This window comes from Dreissena polymorpha, chromosome 9 (assembly GCF_020536995.1).
Source record: "Dreissena polymorpha isolate Duluth1 chromosome 9, UMN_Dpol_1.0, whole genome shotgun sequence".
NCBI classification, from domain to species: domain Eukaryota; kingdom Metazoa; phylum Mollusca; class Bivalvia; order Myida; family Dreissenidae; genus Dreissena; species Dreissena polymorpha.
The window spans coordinates 92,276,190-92,282,189 of record NC_068363.1 but is presented as its reverse complement, the minus strand read 5'-3'; the positions used below and the strand labels follow the sequence as shown (position 1 = coordinate 92,282,189).

The window sequence follows — 6,000 nt, the reverse complement described above, 5'->3', positions numbered from 1 at the left end:
TTCACCGTCATGCGTCATACGTCCTCCAGCTGGAGGTCCATCCAGGTCCATGATGTCTGTTGTTATTCTGTTAGACGCTTATGTAGCAATAACGTTTCAACAGCGTAGCGTAGCTAGCCCTACACCTAACCCTCCCCTTTTCCAGCGCGGGCTGGGGATCGTCCTTGGCGGAGTTATGAATTGTGTATGGGTTTAAATTATTAAACCGACATAAACTTGTATTACCGATCTTGTTCAATATTTGTTTTTAAATATTTTTTTATTGAGTGCGCTCATTTTATTCCTGGATGAATACGTTATATAATAATGACAATTGAAGTTTTTAAGAGTTCGCAGTCATGCATTGTCTCACTGTACGATATACGACGGAGTTTATTACCGTACCATATATCTTGCCGTATATTCGGACCGGTTTGTACGAGATCGCACATAAAAGCACTGTCACATCGTAAACATCGTAAATAAGCAATAATATGATTATAGGTGCTACCTAATTTACGGGCAAAAGCTTTTTAAGTTTTTTTGATAACCATGTATCAGGGTTCGACACTAAGGCACGTCCGACAGACATTGTCTAGTAAGATCGGTGGTCGGGCTAGTAAAACTGCGGGCTAGCTTGTCCGACTGGTCGTACATAAAAAATCTATACTAATTCATGTAACTGTTACTAATTGCTGTGAAAACCTTTATTTTTAATGGGTAAAATTACTCTCGTATCCGTTATTTACATTATAACAAAACTAGTGTATATAAATAAACGCGGAGCATTCACATGATTCATCGTAGCTAAAGAAACTTCAGCGTACAGTTTATATAGTATTGGCAGACCTGTACGCTGAAGCTAACCCCGTATCGAAAGTCAACCAGAGTCATAACATATTTATGTCACGCTATAAATCAAAGAAAGCTCATTTTCTTGGATACATTTCTACATATATTGGTGAATGAATATAAAATACTGCATCGGGGATTATTTTAAGGTTCAAATGTTTTAAATGCATCTTACAATATACGAAAATAACTCTCATCAGTCTGAAATTCACAATTTTGACGCCATTGTCGCTTTGTCACGTGGCGAGTTTTCATTTGGATACTTTCGGATCGACCTTGACATTATTTGCTGAAATTGTAAACATTACTTTCGTTTTCTGAAATCTATTATTTGTGATAAACAACTTACGTCTGGTGGATTATAAGACTGATTTTAGTGTGAATCAGGTAGTTTTAAATAATATTTAGTTTGAGTTTGTATTTAAACTACAATTTGTTTACAAAACAAGCCAGAATAATCTGAATTTGAAAACACTTGAGCACATGGTATGTTACTAAAAATAGAAATAACGTCATATGACCGTGAAATCTCGGGAGATTCGCATTTCAAGTAAGTCTGTCACATCGCTGTTTTTCTCGATATGTAAAAGCAGAATAGATACATTTTAAATGTTAAAGATAGTATTTTGTGAAAGATTATATCAGTTAAATGTGAAAAATGTCAATCTTTCCGATCAAGTGGTTGATTTGGGACAATAACTGCATTTAAAAACTGTTTTGGACCGGTCTTTATTAACTGTCAACTTTTCGGGAATTTTTGGTTGACTTTCCTAATGGGGTTGGTCCATAACTATAAAGTCGCGCCAGTCAAAAATCATAAAAAGCAACATTTAAAGTTATGGTAGCCAGAACTAGATTCATCGCTATTTTTAGACACAAAGGAGAGCTTCCTGCAGAAATTGCTTGTTTCCATTGGTCAAGGGGTCATGCATATTAATGATTTTTTGCAGTGTTGTAAAACTGAAGAGCATGATTTTATGACTTCTATCGAAAATCGGTATCGTCAATGTAAACATTTTTGCGTAGCAGACAAGAGAATGTAATTTAAAGAATGGCTTTGTTCAAGTTCGGCTTTTCGTCCGACAAATCAGTAAATAAAAAAGAATCCGACGCTTAAACTGACATGAAACTTTAATATGAAGAAACAAGAAAACGTCAATTGTATCCTAGATGGAAAATCGAGTCAGCTCCCATGGCTTGACTTTGACGAAGAAAAGCAAAAAAAGAGTTTTATTTTATTGTTGGTTCATTAATCCGCTCGAACTGACAAGTGACATATTGCTCGAGAAATTTGTGTGACTTCGCGGGTCTTTCGTACGACTTCATTTCGGATTTCATATGTGGTGATCGGACATATTTGTTACAACCGTCTTACTGAGTGAAGGTAATTTGTTTGCTTTCATAATTGACCAGTGTAAGCCAAGCCATGTAAATGTTTTTTGGGGAAAATTCAAAGCTGTCATTCAACTAGTTCTGGCTACCATAACTTTAAACGTCGCTTTTTATGATATTTGACTGGCTAGACATTAATGTTATGGACCAACTCCATTAGGAAATTCAACCAGAAATTCCCGAAAAGTTGACAGTTAACAAAGACCAGTCCAAAACAGCTTTTAAATGCAGTTATTGGCCCAAATCAACCACTTAATCTGAAAGATTGACATTTCACATTTAACTGATATATTCTTTCACAAAATACTATCTTAAACATTTAAAATTTATCTTTTCTGCTCTAACATATCTATGCGACAGACATGATTGAAATGCGAATCTCCCGAGATTTCATATTATGTTATTTCTATTTTTAGTAACATACCATGTGCTCAAGTGTTTTCAAATTCAGAAATGAAATTTCCCGGTATTTTAAATTATTCTTGCTTGTTTTTTTTTAACAAATTGAAGTGTAAATACAAACTCAAAGTAAAAATTATTTAAAATTACCAAATTCACTTTGAAATCAGTGTTTTAATCCACCAGACATAAGTTGTTAATCACAAATAATAGATTTCAGAAAACGAAAGTAATGTTTATAATTTCCGCAAAAAATTTCAAGGTAGATCCTCGTTGTAACTCGTCATGTTACAAAGCAACAATGGCGTCAAAATTGTGAATTTCAGGCTGATGAGTGTTATTTACATCTATTGAAACATTTGAACCTTAAAATATGCCCCGATGCAGTAGTTTATATTCATTCACCAATATATAAAGAAATGTATCCAAGAAAATGAACTTTTTTTGATCTATAACATGACATAAATATGTTACGACTCTGGTTGACTTTCGATATGGGAATCGCTTCAGCGTACAGGTCTGTCAATACTATATAAACTGTACACTGAAGTTTCTTTAGCTATCAATCAACCCATTCATAAATGCAAATTAAAAAAAAAACTGCCTAATGATTCCTATTTGCAGATTCCGAATTTAAATACTTTATTATCAAATAAAAATTGTAAATCAAAGTGCAATATTTATGGTAATTTTTTTTTTAGTTGTGTGTTCTTAAAGAGTCGTGGTAATTGAGATCGCGTGAAATTATCTGATAGAACGTTCCCACATTATGCAGTTGTTACCGAAAAACAGTTATGACCAGATCACCATCATTATGCTGATCAAAAATGTGACAAAACAGGTTAATTTTGTAATTCATCAGAGCTCCTATAAACTGTTTCCTCTTTTATAAGTTCCTAAGTAGATCTAATACAAAATCTTTTATTTTGAGTACTTTCCATTCTACATCGTCTGTTGACATTTTTTCACAAGAATTAACCTCTGCAAGGTAATTTTTTAGGATATTTATAAGGGATGGCAAAATTATTCAAATATTCGATTGAATGGTCAGTATTCGAATAACAGAATTGATATTCGCGTATTCTCACTTTTTTTCAAACCTAATTGCACTTATATTTAATGACCTGCAAGCCGCTTACTAATTGGCACCCGAAATCATTTGGGATTAACATGTTTGATGTGATGTTCTTCGTGTCAAGCTGATAACGCAGCCCGTATCAGCGTTGATTGCGCAATCCAATACCGTCTTTATCCTAATAAACGCGCCCGGGCGCGATGCAAATCACAAAGGGGGCGCATTTATTTCACCCCCCCCCCTTTAGTTATAATATGAACTGACACGTAAAATGTGTTTACCAGTATTTGCGCAAAATTCCAAGTTCATTGAGAAATCATAAACATATCACAATTAGTTTTACCAGAATACTGCACCCCATTATCATTCTGTTTCTACCTCGGCATCGATCCGCCAAATCACGCCGCGTCTTGACACGCCGCGATTTGCAGAGGAGAAATATGTACAAATATTAATTGTATACTGTAACAAATGTTAAATAATTTTCAAATTAACAAATAAAAGAATTTAAAATTAACGAATATAAGAAACAGATACAGATAATACCCTGTTATTCTTATCGCAATTGTTTTAACATTTCGTCAGCTTCTCTGCATACTTCAGTTAGTTAGTGTGGGCGCCAAAGTGTAGGCTGCCAAAATTTGTGCTTTCATATTTCGGATTATTTTGAGAATACCAGTGACAGGAAAAATGTGATTTTTGTCAGTGGTATTCATTAATGTTTGACGGATGCAATACTTAATTTATCTTTAAAAAAAGATATGCTAAAAGTAGAATATTAGTAGAAACTATTTGATCTGTGTTAATATTTTGGGAATATTTAATCAACGGATTAATATTTTCCCTGTGGTGAACACTTTCTCAACGGATTAACATACTTGCAATCACAATGTATCTGATTAGATATAATAGGGACCAATTATTGGATTTATCTGCAGTGTCGAGAAATCATACAATACCAAACAAAGGAACGTTAACCATTTTAAAGCAATACAATCTTTTGAAATATAGAGTTACCCGAGGCGGTAGAGATCAAGAGTTACGTGTATGGGACACAAATAGTGGAGTAAATTTAAATAATCTACAAAGTTTACCATCACAAATTACAACTGTAACATCTTTGAAAAGACACAGCACACAAAACATTTCAGATGCAAACGTAAACAACCTCTCATACCCAAAGAAATGCAATACACTAAATGGTCTAAACGAAAAAATATCTTGCCTTACATTGAACTGTCATTCTGTTGTCAGAAACAAAGATGTTTTGATTGGTCAATATCTGAGCGAAGAAAAAATCGACTTTGCCGTATTCACAGAAACCTGGTTCTCAGATGAAAAGCAACACCAACTTGATACCTCAGACTTAAATCAAAATGGTTATACAATGAGTACTGTAAATCGTTCAAATAGAACAGGCGGCGGCGGGCTTTAACTTGTCGGACTGGGGTTACTGTACGAAAAGTGTCAAGTAGTAATACCCGGACATTTGAACATGGTATATGGCAACTGATTCTCAAAAACATTACAATTAATGTAATTGGCGTTTACAGACCACAATCATTAGAGACTGAACATCAATTTTTAACAGAATTTTTTGAATTCATGGAGGAAATTGTTCCCAACTATTCAAATCTTATGATTCTTGGAGATTTCAACTTGCATGTTAACAAAACTAACAGTGTTGTGACTGAATTTAAGAATTCTCTTGTAGCAATGGGTTTGGAACAACATGTTAATTTCAGCATACACACAGAGGGAAATACACTCGACCTAGTAATCTCTGAGGCTACAAATGGTATTGAAATCAATTCATGTGAACCAGGCCCTTTCTTTTCGGACCATTGTGTAGTTAAAGTCGTTACCAAAGTACAAAAAGAAAAAATCAAGAGTCAAACAATAAAATTTCGAAATTTTAAAAACATAGACCACTCAGCATTTACTAACGACCTCAATGAAATGTCAATTACAGCAGACAAAGTAGACACTTTTGTAGAGCAATTTGAAGATGAAATCTGTAGAATTCTTGATAAACACGCTCCATACATTGAGAAAAACAAAATATGTCGTGCACCAAAACCATGGTTAAATGAAAACATTCTTGAACTAAAACGCAAAACACGCAAACTGGAACGCATGTGGAGAAAATACAAACAACCAGACCAATATGAACTTTTCAAAAATGCCAGAAATAAATACACTTTCGAGTTGAATGCAGAGAAGCAACGATCGCTTAGTCAAAAAGTAATTGATTTTCACGGAGATTCTAAAAAACTCTACAGGTTTGTATCAGAATTAACAGG

The 6,000-nt window shown here is 34.1% G+C and overlaps 1 protein-coding gene across 3 annotated transcripts in view; it reads left to right on the top strand.

The window, feature by feature from the left end:
• The first annotated feature begins 384 nt into the window (after window positions 1-384).
• Window positions 385-6,000, top strand: part of LOC127844988 (leukotriene A-4 hydrolase-like) — a 98,381-nt gene continuing 92,765 nt past the window's right edge. Inside the window, exon 1 of one of the 3 annotated variants that reach the window (XM_052375595.1) lies at window positions 385-411. The gene's annotated coding sequence lies outside the window, so the exon portion shown is untranslated. Of the gene's footprint in view, window positions 458-6,000 lie in introns of all 3 variants that reach the window. The other 2 variants (XM_052375592.1, XM_052375593.1) reach the window with 2 other exon arrangements.